The sequence below is a fragment of the Rhipicephalus microplus genome, chromosome 8 (genome assembly GCF_043290135.1).
Source record: "Rhipicephalus microplus isolate Deutch F79 chromosome 8, USDA_Rmic, whole genome shotgun sequence".
Classification (NCBI taxonomy): Eukaryota; Metazoa; Arthropoda; class Arachnida; order Ixodida; family Ixodidae; genus Rhipicephalus; species Rhipicephalus microplus.
Genome location: NC_134707.1, coordinates 52482650 through 52497733, shown reverse-complemented (window position 1 = coordinate 52497733; position 15084 = coordinate 52482650). Strand labels below are relative to the sequence as shown.

The window sequence follows — 15084 nt, the reverse complement described above, 5'->3', positions numbered from 1 at the left end:
CAAAACCACTATATGATGATGAGAGACGCCGTGGTGGATGGCTTCGGAAGTTTCGACCCCCTGGGGTTCTTTAACCTGCACCCAAATCTGAGCACACGGGCCTACAACACTTGCGCCTCCATCGGAAATGCAGCCGCTGCAGCCAAGATTCGAACCCTTGACCTGCGGGTCAGCAGCCGAGTACCTTAGCCACTAGACCATTGTGGCGGGGCGGTGGTGCTTACTTCATTCACATAACAGGTGAAGTGATATTCAGTGGCTGTGATTCGTAGGCGTTTTACAGATAAAAGAGTTCCACTTTTTCCTGCACAATACGTTATTTTTAATTAGGGGAAGAATTAGAAATGTCAGCAATTCAGACAACACTGCTACAGCCAGGCATTGACATTCATAAAATCATTTCAACAGAATTAACGAACTATTCATGTAACAATCCGAGCATCTTCCAGCCAGTAATAAAGAAATCCCACGTGAAGCGATAAAATAGTGGTTCATAAAACAGGTCCCATTACAAAATTGTCGTACAGGTAGCAATAAACGTATTGGAAGATAAAACAATACAGCTTCAGATAAGTTTGATCTACACGGCAAAGCAACCGCCAAAACTAGGCAATCAAAAATACGTGCAAAAGCTTGTTCTAGGAGCAGCAATATGGTCACTGGCTTGAGAGCGTAATAGTGAGAAGAGCTCATGGCTAATTCCTTATTTTACAGTTTACATACTCCTATTTGGCTGAGCATTTAGTCAATGTTTGGCTGAAATATTCAGGCCCATCTATTTTCCTATATACTTAAAACACCACTAGTCGGCCTGTTTTATAGAATCATCATTCTAACCGCCACCCCTGTTTGACGCTAAAAGTTAAAACAAATACATGGAAACCTTACAAGTGTTCCTGTTCTGCGATTTAAGCACTTTTAGTGACATTTGAGTGCCACCACGTTATTAAACGTATGCACGTTACGAAGCAGTGCAAACGTCCGACGGATGGCGTTCGTTTGAAATATGGCACATTCGTACGTCACATATTCTCAGTAAAATAGACAGAATCTTCATTCATACTTTTAACGCCAAGTCTTCTATTCTATGCCCAGGTGGTAACCGAACACGCGCAACAGTCTCCCTTGTCAACCGGAAACTTTAACAGACCAGGGCAAAGAGCGGGCATCTGATTGGTCCAACTGTCCAAGTAGAGCCATGATTGTACATCTCGTTGCGCCCACTGTTCGCAAAATAACATTTGGTCCTTGTTCGCATCTTGGCTCAGGCGTCCTATAAGAAGGAAAATGATACAAAAGGCACTATTTAGTTTTTGGCAGCCGACATGGGCCAGCATTGGCATCACTATTTCATACAGGACGCCACAACTCTCATTCAACCCCTATGAGGCAACATTTTCCAGTTCATGCTGATCATTTACGCACGATTGGATATAACGCAAGCTTTAGGTGGCAGCAGCCAAAAATAGTGACTGGTAACAGCTGATAATACTATGCTGGCACACACGACGGTCCAGGACATACGTGGAAGTCCAGGGCTCTTTCACAATTGAAGGTGCACTAATTGTTACCATGAACGTCATATACAGTTTTTTGTCAATACTTTAACACAGTGACTTGTTTTTTTTTCACTAATTGTGAGGTATAAATATTTCTTGCAGTGACTGTACTGCACATAATTGAAATTCCTTAAGAACTTTGCCAAACTACCTCGCGTTGTAGATTCAAATCACGGATCTTATGGCTTTTAAGAAACCCCTATTTAATGTTCAATTACTGGTAGTCATTTGATTTTCATTCTTTACGAATAACCTCGAAGTTATAACTGATGGTACTTGGTAGCAACGGTTTGTGCGGTGTCACCTTGGACGCCGATGTGTACTATTCCCACATGAGTGCTGTACATTCCAGTTGCGCATTTTGCCATCCGCATTTACCTTGCTGCCACAGTCCCTGTTTGACACGATTAAAGTGCGTACCACGTCATCGTCATTATCGGTCAGGACTGATATAATTACGGTAATAATCAACATTACTCCGAATTTGAGCACATAGTTCTATGGGCGTAAGTTACGTTGATTACAAAACCCATTGCCAAATAAAGAAATAATTTTTAAATGGTCCAGTTTTTTTTCGTTAGAATATTTTATGAGTACACACAGTAATGCCAAGGAAAGTACACCGGGCTCTATTTGTAGTAATTAAGATAGATGCGTACAGAAAGTATAGTGGACGAAAAGATAGCTTCCCACACACACATCATATGACAAACATATTATATGATACACATATCATATAATACACATATGATATCGCGGGATCGAATCCCGGCTGCGGCGGCTGCATTTCTGATGGAGGCGGAAATGTTGTAGGCCCGTGTGCTCAGATTTGGGTGCACGTTAAGGAACCCAAAGTGGTAGAAATTTTCGGAGCCCTCCACTATGGCGTTACGCTGCAACTTCACTTGGGGTAACTTTACCTTTTTTTTTCTTTAAGGCATCCATTGCCTTGCCGTCGCGGTGAAGCAACCTTCATTTACTTGTCTTTTATTTCAAGTGAGTACTTTTGAAACAATATTAGCTTCAGCCCCCGCACTACTGCAGGTACAACGGATGATTAAACGTATAGGCAGCAGAAATTGATTTATTTGTGGTGTTTAACGTCCCAAAACCAGCATACGATTATGAGAGACGCCATAGTGGAAGGCTCCGGAAATTGCAACCATGCACTACCGTTTCTTTAACGTGGACCCAGATCTGAGCACGTGGGTCTACAGCATTTCCGCCTCCATCTAAACTGCAGCAGCCGCAGCCGGGATATGATCCCACGACCTCCTGGTCAGCAGCTGAGTACCTTCGCCACTAGACAACCCGGCGGCGCAGGCCGTATAAATTTTAATCTCATATAGTATCCCTAATAGCATGAGGGCTGAGCGATCTATTGTCAAAAGAAATGTATCGCCACACAAAGCAGCCTACTCTGACAACATATAGATCTGACATTATGTGAATAAGCGCAAGCATTCCGTGACGCCAGCAGCCACGAATCTCATAAATTAAATTTAGGCTTATTACATGTCATAAGAAAAAGTGTCTCTTACGAAGTTCATGCTGTCTCCCATGGCAATCCTCCAGCCATGTCGGCGACACTTTGTCGAAATCAGCGATTTCTAGAGCCGCATGTCCTTTCGGCGACGTGTGCTGTTGTCACCTAATTCTTTTCGTGGGTGCTGTCAACTGCGAACCCTAGATGTTTAAGCGGTCCCCCGACCTGCAGATTCATTAGGCGTTGCTCGAAAGCTCTTTTGAAAAAGCTGCTGAAGCTCGTCTTCTTATCTAGCACATATACAAACACGTAGGGTAGCGCATGTGGAATGCACAACCACAGCACATTGTGGTCCGCAGAGTTGGGCGGCACCTCAGCGGTCATAATACAAGCGTACACAGCGTTCTCGCGCTGAGTCTTATCGCATACTGTAGAGTCGCCCCGCTCCTTCAAAAAACGCGCTAGTTTATCGGGCAGTGAGAACCGGTCAACCACCGCACTGGGGCCACGGCTGAAGCGATACGTGTACCAACTTTCCAACACTTGCCTCTCTGCGAGGCAGCAGTAAAGCCAGGCCATGGCCAAGAGCCTTCTGTGCACGCTCTCGAAGCCTCTTAGGGCATGGCGAACGTAGCGGGTCGCTTCGACTTTCGGTACGGATTCAATATCCGGCAGCCACCAGATGTGGGCTTCGCTCAAAGACTGCACCTCTCTTTCAGTCATGCGATCGAATGAACTGCATATCAAATCAATGTCTTTTTCGGTCATCGTTGAGGGTGTACCAGTGGTTAGGCTTAGCCTAATAACAGCAGGGAGCTGTTCCGTAAGATTCGGCAGTTCATCGCACCATCTGAAGTTGTAGACGCGTTGGACTGAGGCAAGCTCAGGGGAGCAACTGAATAAATCGACTTGGCATATACTCTGCTGCAGGGCAAAAGGTGGCCAGTTGCAAGCACACTCATTCACACATTGACCACGTGAGCATGCGCCACAAAAAAACGCTTCATTAACATATCTTGCACATCCACGTCATGACCCGTCTAAATACACCCAGGTAGCCACTTGCGTGATATCGCCTCCATGTTTCGCAAGTACTCTTAGCGACAAATCAAAAAGTCAGGAACGATTACGCGATGATTGGAACCTCGCGAAACTGTGTAGGTCATTTGTACCTTACCTAGTTTTTCAAAAGACCCCCCAGTGTTGGTCTAGCGCCTATCTTTCTCGATTCCTGGTTCTAAGGTCATGGAATTAAATCACGGCAGAATTTCGATAACTCTAAATGCTCGACTGCCGTGTGTTTAGATGCTGGTGATCGGGATGGAACAACGAGTGGTTGAAATTACAGGGTCCCTCCCCTTAGGCGTCCCTCGCGCTGGGACCATTTAGTTTTTTTTCTATTTCAGAACTTCCATGCTTTCAGCGCTTAAAATGACGAGCTTGTGCTTTATCCAGGAGTCTTCTACTTTATTATTTGTGATATAGTTAGAACGGTACAAACGTTCCTATCGATGGGAACTCCAGTGATTATCAACAACCAGTGGTATTGTAGCTACACTACCTGAGAAGCATTAACATTCACTCCTGATTGATTTATTGATATGTGGGGTTTAACGTCCCAAAACCACCATATGATTAAGAGAGACGCCATAGTGGAGGGCTCCTTGAATTTCGACCACCTGGTGTTTTTTAACTTGCTCCCAATTCTGAGCACACGGGCCTAAAACATTTCTGCCTCCATCGGAAATGCAGCCGCTGCAGCCGGGATTCAATCCCGCGACCTGAACATTCACTTCTACTAGAATGTTCTGGAACTTTCGAGCACGCCAATCTCCTCGGGCTGAGTAAGGATGACTCATCGGCGATATTCGATAGGAAGCCAACTCAGAAAATGCTCTTTTTTTTTAAATCAGTTGATGAGTAGGCATGTTCACTGTGTTAAACCTAAATGAATAAAAGAACAAAAAATGGCCCCGTATCTGCATGTTAATCTGCAAATGTCATTGAAAGACGATAGTCTCGCGTGTGGAGAGAGTGAACAAAACATTGATTTGATGTTCTGCGCAAGAAAATTGGTTAATGGTATTCTAGACGCGCTGCGTTAGAATGGCTCGAGCGTGCAATGGAGGCGAACTAGCGCATAAAGTCACGTCACACGTGAGACAAGAGCGCCATCTGGCAGTTTTTTTGGAAAACGAAGCGCGTGGCTCTGAGATGGGTGTGTGCGCCCGTCTTGGCGACCAAAAAGCGACTGATGTTCACACCGGCAGTGGCTGCATGCGAGCGACCGGAAGTCGCAATAGTGGAGAGCCATCTCCGGATCTCGTTATCAGCGAAAACTCTGGAGACCGGCGCCGATCAGCTGATCGCCGCCAGCTGAGTGGGCGGAGCAAACCGAGCGCGCCGAATTTCTTATTTTTATCCGTTCTCGCCGGCGCAATGAAAAAACAAACAACAAAAATTGAGCATCGCTGATTGGTTCCAGCTGCTTTGCGACCACAGTCGCGCGACTAAAAAATCTGTCAGAAAGCGACTAGCCAAAGCAGTCGCTTTGCGACCGTTCGTGACTGTTTGCGACCAGTCGAAAATGGTCGCGCGACTGCTGCTAGTCGCCGGTGTGCACCAGCCTTTAGCAAGGCGTTGTAAACACTCGGCTATCGTGCAAGCGTTGCATGGTCAGCGCAGCGTGATAAGCGCTACATTCCTTAAAACTATTTATGTATGCCTTTCCTAGCAAAACATCCACATGCAGAGTATATGCGTGTTATGTTGCCCCAGACATGCGTAATAATTGATTTTTATTAAACAATTGCACAAGTGTGAACGCTGAAGCTTGGGCGACATTGGTGGGCGCTGTGGATGGGGTCGGCTGTTTTAAGCACCCGGTGCCGTTAAAAATGGACAAACAGACAAATGTAAAGACAGACAGACCAAAATTTTTGCGTAGAAGGTCCCCAAGAACGACTATCGTCTTTAAAAGATTTCAGACGCTTCATGCTCCTGTTTTGCTTCGTGCTCCGATAAACTACCCTCACGTACGCGAGTGCATGAATGCGAATTGTAGCGCTATCGATAGCTACGCGATCTGCTCCCTGATAACACGCGTAAATTAGGTCCTACGTCATAGGAAACAGGGTCATAGGAATACTGATATGTACGAAACTCGAACGACCCCTGTACTGCTAACCGCCGCCCTTGTTTCTCTTCTAGAAGGCATGATTTGCCAGACATATGTGTGTTACTACTGCATCGTTGCAGAGCACATCGTTTCCGCTGGCATCGAGCAAGCACTCGGTAGTTGAATGTTATCCGCATCGTCCCTTTGGGCATTGTACTCAAGATCTTCACTAATGAAGACGCGCACCTCACAACTTCGCGCGCGCCACGACTTAAATTTTAACAACCATATTTCGGAGAACGCAAGCAAGTGCGAAACATCAAAACACGTGTAGGGGTGTGGAATCGCAAATGCGGCTTTACATGCAGCGCAGGAGCTGCACTAAACAATAATGGCGTGCACAGAGGATGCTGGGAAAAAGCTTTGTTTATTTAATTAATTGGGGCCTGTCACAAATTGCACCTGCATAATGCATAATAGTGTTGGAGTAATAAGAGCCATTCGTCTGTTCGGATATTCCCAGATCGTGTCTTGTTTGAAGAATACCGCTTGCTTACAGAACGGTAATAGCCGGTATTTCTCCTGCGTTATCAATGGTATAGTCCCTCTATTTCTGAGGTGGGGCTTCCTTCATTCAAATAACAATTGAACTAATATTCAGTGGCTGTCATTTGTAGAAGTTTTAAGAGATAAATAAGATGCACATTTGTCTGCACAATACGTTCTTTTTATTTAGGAGCACAATTCAAAATGCCAACAATTCGGATTACACTGCTGCAGCCAGGCATTGACATTCATAGAGTTATTTCAACCGAAATAAAGATTCATTAACGGAACAATTCAAACATTTTCCAGCCAGTAATAAAGAAATCCTACGTGAAGCGGAAAAATGGAGGTTGATTAAAACAGGTCCCATTATAATATCGCCGTACAGGGTTGCTATAAAAGTATTGCAAAATCAAACAACACACCTTGCCAACATCGGATATAGTTGCTCTACTCGGGAAAGCATCCACCAAAAGTGGGCTATCAAAAATACGCGCAAAAGCTCGTTCTGGGAGCAGTATTATGCTCACTGGCTTGAGAGCAGTGGGAAGAGCTCATGGATACTTCCTTATTTTAGAGTTTACATACTGATATTCGGCTGAGCATCCATTAAACATTCGGCTAAAATATTCAGACCCATCTGTTTCCTTATATATTTGAAACACCACTATTCCACTTGTTTTATGGAATCGTAATGCTAACTGACACCCAAAATAAACGCTAAAAGTGGAAACTACTTGGAAAGCTCCCATGTGTTCCTATTTGGCGATATAAACAGTTTCAGTGACATTTGACTGCCACCACGTCACTTAAAACATGCACGTTACAAAGCAATTCAAAAGTCCGATACTGCTGGCTCAAAGCATGGCACATTTGTACGTCACACATTCCCAGTCAAATACGCAGAATCTTCTATCATACTTTAAACAGGAAGTCTTCTATTCCACGCCCAGGTGGTGACCAAACACGCGCAATAGTCTCTCTTGTCAACCAGAAACTTAAGCAGACCAGGGCCAAGAGCGTGCATCTGATTGGTCCAACCGTCGCAGTAGAGCCACGCTTGTACCTGTCGTTGAAGATCTCGTTGCACCCACTGTCTACAAAATAACATTTGGTCTTTGTTCGCATCCTGGCTCAGGCGTCCTAGAAGAAGGAAAATGGTAGAAAAGGCACCATTTAGTTTTTGGCAGCTGACATATGGGCCGACATTGGCAGCACTATTTCATAGAGGACTCCACAGCTATCATTGAAAACCTATTAGGCAACACTTTTAAGTCCGAACTGATTATTTACACATGAGTTGATATAACACAAGCTTTATGTGGCAGTAGTCATAAATAACTGGTAGCAGCTGGTAATACTATGCTGGCACACACGACAGGCCAGGACAGGCGTGGCAGTTGATGGCTCTTCACAATCAGGAGGGGGGGGGGGGGGGCGTCGCACTGAACAAGTTCACGAACGTCATATAGCAGTTTGTTGCCAATAATTTAATACATTGCTTTGTCTTTCAGTAATTGTGAGTTATAAATATTTGTTGCAGCGACTGTACGGCACATAAATGAAGTCATTTTTCAGAACTTTCTTTCGTTGTGGAATCATATCACGGATGCTATGGCTTTGAAGGAACCCTATTTTAATGCTCAATTACCGGTAGTCTTGATTTTCATTTTTTTACGAATAAGCCTGAATATTTACCTGATGGTACTCGGTAGCAACGGTTTGTGCGGTGTCACTTTGGACGCTAATGTGTACTATTCCTACACGTATGATGTACACTCCAGCCGCGCATTTTGCCATCCGCATTTACCTTGCTGCCGCAATATCTGTTTGACACGATTAAAGGGCGTACCAGGTCATCGTCATTATCTGAAAAGAGTGATAATTTTGACCCTATATAATTTTGGTAATAATCAAGAATAATCAGAATTCAAGCAAAGAGGTCAATGTGTTTAGGGGACGTTGATTACACAGCACATTTGCAGGTAAAGAAGGAAATTTTTAATGGTCCAGTTTTTTGTTCGTCTAGAAAATTTTACGAAAACACACAGTAATGCAAAGAAAAGCACACCCGGCTCTATTTGTAGTAGTTAGGGTAGAAGCATACAGAAAATATTGTGAACAAAAAGATAACTGCCCACCGGCAAAGAGTGAACCAGCGAACTCTTGAGTGATGCAATGCCGATTTACGCCAGAACGCCGCAAAAGAATGTTCCGCACTCGGCGCCATGGCTGCCATCAGCACCGAATAACACTTCCTGCTCTATGTGTTCAGGTGTACCCGATGAAGTGGGCGGTTGTACGACCACCACTGTAGCGGAATCGGTAGATGCCCCATTTCGTAACTGCTGGTTCGGTCCTTGCCCGCTAGCGACAACATACTTCGTGGTACACTTTCTTTATATGTATTCCTTAATTACTACAAATAGAATCTGTTTGCGTTTCTTGGCATTACTGTTTGTTTCTCAGGGTGATTCCCCTAGAGATACCACATTAATTCTGACAGGCAAGCAGTCATGCGGCAATCATCATTACAGTGACAATTGGACGGGCACGACCTACTTGTGTTTCGCTTCGCCATCATTTACCGTAAAAGTTCTAGTAAGCAACATCGGCCTGCACGTCGCGCGTCCTACGCGCGATAAAAACCCTCACATCACCGGAGACAAACACAGCTCAAGCAGGGTATAGAACGAGGCGGTCATCTTCGTTGCAAAAAGCGCGCTTGCAACCAAATCACTTCGCTTGCGCTAACTTCTCGTAATGACAGCTCAATTGCAGCAAACTCCCTGGCTTTTTTCTTGTAGGAAAGAGAGAAGAGGGGGGAAGGGAAGAGATGGCATTTCAGGATCAGCAATTGCGAACTTCCCTTGCAGGAGTACGGTCTCGAGCGCCGGCACGCGCTATCGCGGGCTGTCATCAGAAATCGGTGGGTGAGCATATCATGCGCTGAGCGCTTACCTCGATAGCTCAAAACGTGTGCCGTATTCACGCCGGGGCAACAATAGAGGCACGTAAGGCACATACACAGCGCTAACTTTAAACAATTCCCGACACGTAACTTGTGGGTTATGTTTATGAGCCACAGAACAAACAGAGCAGCACTGTGTAACTGCGTTTTGTGGCTCTTTCTTCGTCCCGCTTTAGAGGAACCCATACGCTTGATTGATATGTCGGATGTAACGTCCCAAAACCACCACATGATACTTATGATACATTACACACCTGTGATAGACATATGATATATTATACGCTTGCAGCTGTGGATCCTCAACAAGCCTGCCATGCCGCATTAGTTTCTTACTTCGAGCTTAGAGAACTGACTGTACAAAAACCACTTCGATTACCAGTGCGGCCAGCATGTTGCCAAGTTACGCGAAATTTAGTTCGAAAGAATTAGCTCGTAGCTTTACTTGGAGTAACATTCCAGTTTTCTTTTCAAGGCATTCATCGCTTCATCCTAGCGATAAAACATTTTTTTCTATATGTTATTTAATTGGGTGAACTGCAGAAACATAAGGTTCCGCAGCCGTATACTACCGGCGCTATAATGAATTCTTAGCCGTAAAGTTCGAATTTTGTGTATATCCAGTAGCACATATAGCGCAAGGGTTAGGCAATATAATGTTACTCGGTGTGCAACGGCAAGAAAGACACAAAGCTGCATCATCGGGCACTACATAGATCTTACTTCGATTATGCGAATAAGCACGAAGATCCCGTGACACCAGTAGCCACGCATCAGATATAGTAACTCTAGGCTTATTAGATAACATAAGGAAAGGTGTTTCTCACGAAATGGCCGCCGTCTTCCGTGGTGCAACTCCCGTAACGTCGGCGGTACTTCGTCAAAATCGACGATTGGTCGAGGACCAATGAAGTCCTTCCGGCTATGCTTGTGCTGCCCTGTCCTTATACATTTGGCGGGCTTTGACGATTGCTTTCCCCAGGTCCCCGACAGGTTGCCCGGCCTGCAGATCCTTGATGGGTCGCCCGAAAGCTCTTTGCAAACAGTTTCTGAAAGTCACATTCTTAGCTAAGACGTGGACGAACACGAACGGCAGAGTACGTGGGATGCACAAGCAAATCACATTGTGGTCCGCAACGGGGGGCGGTGCCTGTGCCGTCATAATGCAAGCGTACACAGTGTCTTCGCGCTCAATCTTCTCGCACACTGTAGAATCGTTCAGCTGCTTCAGAAAGCGCGCCATTTTATCAGGCAGGGAGAACCGGTCAATCACCGTACTGGGAACACTGCAGAAGCTGTACAAATGCCAACATTCCAACACCTCCTTCTCCACAAGGAAGCAGTAGAGCGAGGCTATAGCCAAAAGCCTGTGGTGAACGCCGTCGAAACCTGTCAGTGCTTTGCGAATGCAGCCAATTGCTCTTTGTTTTGGTTCGTATTGGATGTCGGGAAGCCACCAGATATTGGCGGTGGTCAGAGACTGCACCGCCCCTTCACTCATGCGAAGATCGAGTACGGTACATATTACGCCAATGTCTTTATCGGTCATCGTTCAAGGTGTACAAAGGTCCAACAGGCGTAGCTCGAGGGCTGGAAGCTGTTCCTTGAGAATCGCTGGTTCCTCGCACTGCCCGAAGCGGCGGACGCGTTTGACGGAGGTAAGCTCAAAGGACCGACTGAATAAATTTATATTGAACGTTCTCTTTTGTAGCGCTAAACGTTGCTAGCGCCCTCATTCACTATTCGTCCACGTGTACACGCGCCACGAAGAAACGCCCTATGAATCATTCTTGCAGATTCATGTCATGACCCGTCGATGCACAGCGAGATAGCCACGTATCTGATATCGCATCTAAATATTGAAGTACTGTAAGCGGGAAATACAAAAGTCAGAAAAGCTTTAGTTTGGACAAGTTTGTGCATTCTTGAACAACTATTTGGGTTGTGCGAAAAAAAACCCGGACGAAGGAGAGTGAACAGTAGGAAGGCGGATGTACGCCGAACCTAAGAGATACAGTAATCCTGTACAAGTCAAACAAAAAAATAGAAAGCTAAATTATGGAGGCCTTCATCGCTAGAAGTGAAGTGCGTAAGCCTGCCTTCACTGGCTTCGCTTGATAAGGAACTCCAGTGTTAGATGGTATTAGGTATTGAAATATAGTCGTATTCTAGGACAGTCCACTGTCTTTTGGATTTTGCGACTGCGCATGCCTTCGTTGATCTTGGTTAGATTGTTTATCGCCATCTACAGTTTCTTGCCGTTGTCACTGTAGATTTTAATGGGTACGGGTATCCTGGCTTATTTTTGTTGTGATTTATACGTACGTGTCGGGCTGTTCATTTTTATAGAGCCGCTTTGGTCTTCCGTTTACACAGTTGAAGTTTGCGCCCCTACTGTTCACTCTCTCTCGTCTGTGTTTTTTTTTTCGCGCAACCTAAATATGTGTGCAAAAGTCAGGAACGCTTACGCTATGATTGCATTCACATGAAACCGGGTACGTTATTTGTGCCTTAGCAATCTTGCAAAGGACCCCTAATGTTTGCCTAGTGGTCATGGTACTCCAACCCTAATTCTAAGGTCGCGGGATAGAATCCCTGCAGCACTTGGATAACAATAAATGATAGACGCCCGTGACTTCAGATATAGGTGCACGCAAAAAAAAACAACAAGTAGTTTAATTTTCTCGAGCAATCCGCTATGGCGTGTCTCGTAACCATAACTTGGTTTCGGAACGTATAACCAATTAGTATTTTTTTAATTCAAGACTTACACGTTTTGAGTGCTTGCTATGATGCACTTGTGATTCATCTAGGATTAATTTAAGAGACTTCAACGTTATCAGTCATGATAAACTTACAACAGTACAAAAGTTTGAAGGGAGGTACAATGGACTTCAACAGCCCACTGTATTTAAGTTGCAGAGAACGTCCGAAAATGCCTGCGCATGCTAATGTTGTCGGGCTTAGTAAGGTATTCAACGCACAAAGAGCACATCTTTGGGCACAGCTGTTAAATGCGTATGATTACTCAAGTGAACTTGAATGAATTGAGACCCCAACTGCAGCGGCTGCATTTTCGATGGAGGCGAAAATGCTGTAGGCCTGTGTGCACAAATTTGAGTTTATGTTAAAAAAACCTGATTGTCGAAATTTACGGAGCCCTCCACTACGGCGTCTCTAGTAATAATATGGTGGTTCTGGGACGTTAAAGCTCGTATATGAATCAACTGAATGAATTGAAAAAAAAATTCAGTCTTCGCGACGGCAGCGTTCAATCAACGAAGCGCTCCTAACAAACGTCAACATTATTATCTCAAGCAGCAGCATGTCCAAGCTTGGCGGCAAGTATTACGCGATCATAGAAGCTGGGCCTGCAGACAACTTCGAGATTTATTTTTCTTTTGGGGAGAAGAAGCAGGCTGAAAATTTACAATTTTTATGTTGCTTTTAGACGGAAAATATAAGCAGCCAAATGTTCACATTAGTAATGGTTTTCTTGTATTTATTGGTATACGACCGCATGATCCACACCGGAACGTTTACTTGCTGCTTTTTTCGCTACTTAGGCAGAAATGTTGGCCGAAAGAGTGGCTACTTTTTGGTTAATAATTGCAACAGCGTTAGTTGTTGATGTGTAATGGCTTCGAAAGGGTCGTGCCATACAAGCGTACAAAGTATCATAAGTGGAAGCATGGCAATAATAAACACACAAAATATGACATTTTTTTTGTAGGCTTAAAATATCAATACGCTGTTCGGGTGCGCTGATATCTTCCTGAATGAACGGCCAGAGAGGTTCCAGGAACCTAATGTAAAACATGCGCCGCGTATCTATCGGCCTAAATTGGCGCATTTGTTACATCTGAGTGCGTGCACTTCTATTAGACTAACTGAACGAATACAAGATGAAAAACTGCATGCGATACATCTGTTTTACTCTAATTCACACAATAACGTGATTTACGTCCGTACAACTTTGTGATTGACTCTCATTGGGGCGCCTTTGGTAAATACTAGGCCCTGTCGTGATGCGCTATAGTAAACGACATTGGATATTAATGACAAGATTAAAGGCAATATTAGAAACCTTTGAGCTCTGCCTATTGTGTTCAAGTAAACACGGATACACCTTAATAGTTCTACGTCATTGGAAACGTGAGATGAGCGAACAAGAAGAATGTTTCGCAGCATTTCACGTTGTCTGGAACATCTGAAGTCGAAGGCCTGCTTGAGTTATGCAACCCGGGCTCAGGATTTTCGCGAGACATAACGAGCTTCACTGTGAGAAACGCGCGTATATTTGCTCACAGATGGCTATCTATATACACGGTCTTGCCTGCGTTACGCCAAGCAACATCAGACGACAGACGAAATCATAGTAGAGCCCGGGCCTCAAAATTACTATGAGATTAAAGAAGGCACAAGAAAGAAACATGATGATGAGGACGAGCGCTAAAAAAAATAGAGACTGTTTAGAAGCGTAGATGTGGCTGCAAACTTTACGGTGCTATCAAACTCTGCATATGTAAAAGAAAAGAAGACGCGATGTCAGCGTTGCAGGTAATGGTATGAAAATTTCTACTATAAGGTACAGTGTGGCCAATCCCCCTTGTGGGTATGAGCCAAGATCGTCTAGGCGACAAGACAAGGTAGTGGTAGAAAATTTTACTCCGCGAAAAAGCAGTGACGTCAACTAAAGCGACTCGCCACAATGAAGCAGCGAGGCTTCTACCGTCTTTATTTTGAGCACGTGCACATACCTTTACATAAGGAACTGCACACCTCCGAGAAATCACGCGTAAATAGTCGTGCATGGGGTGTGAGTACGGAAGATACGTCTAACCGAAAATCGGCTGCGTATCTGCGTGCTTCCATGCAATTGATGTCAATAGGCGATGGTCTTTTTCCGGCCGTATACAACAAGAGTTGTAGTCCCATGCGCGACTACCCCTCATGCGGTTCTCACACCATTCCCGCCTTGGCATGACGAATAAAATGTAGGTTTGTTTGAAGAGATTTCATTTTACCACATTATCACTGCTGGCTTGCAATGTGTTCGTTCCCCCACGACACACCAGCAATGTTTTTTGTCCGATGCGCTACTGCATGGCATGGTAGTTTGCAAAGAAACATTTGTAAGACGTGAATACTTCATTGTTGGGAAAGTCCATGGCTGTGCGCATGCACTACTTGTGCGCCGATGTAGACGCCTGTCGAAGTAGGCAGCACCATATCGTCGGCAGAAAGCTTTTTCGTAACTAACATCGCATTTTCAGAGCAGCCTGTGAAATGCTAGGGTCTTTAGAACTATGCATCTATGTGCTTTCTAATAAATAAACACGCCACGTCGTACTTACATAACCACGTTGCACGTCAGATATCCCAATAAAGCTTTTTGATCGAGTAT

General features: G+C 44.6%; 2 long non-coding RNA genes across 2 annotated transcripts; both read right to left on the bottom strand.

The window, feature by feature from the left end:
• Positions 1-1060: 1060 nt before the first annotated feature.
• LOC142768516 (uncharacterized) lies at positions 1061-3391 on the bottom strand. Its single transcript, XR_012885324.1, has 2 exons — positions 3101-3391; positions 1061-1273 (listed from the first exon to the last, which is right to left on the bottom strand). It is a non-coding gene; the product is annotated as an uncharacterized LOC142768516 (long non-coding RNA).
• A 3477-nt stretch (positions 3392-6868) lies between these two features.
• LOC142769027 (uncharacterized) lies at positions 6869-11501 on the bottom strand. Its single transcript, XR_012885611.1, has 2 exons — positions 10505-11501; positions 6869-7852 (listed from the first exon to the last, which is right to left on the bottom strand). It is a non-coding gene; the product is annotated as an uncharacterized LOC142769027 (long non-coding RNA).
• Between the last annotated feature and the right edge of the window lie 3583 nt (positions 11502-15084).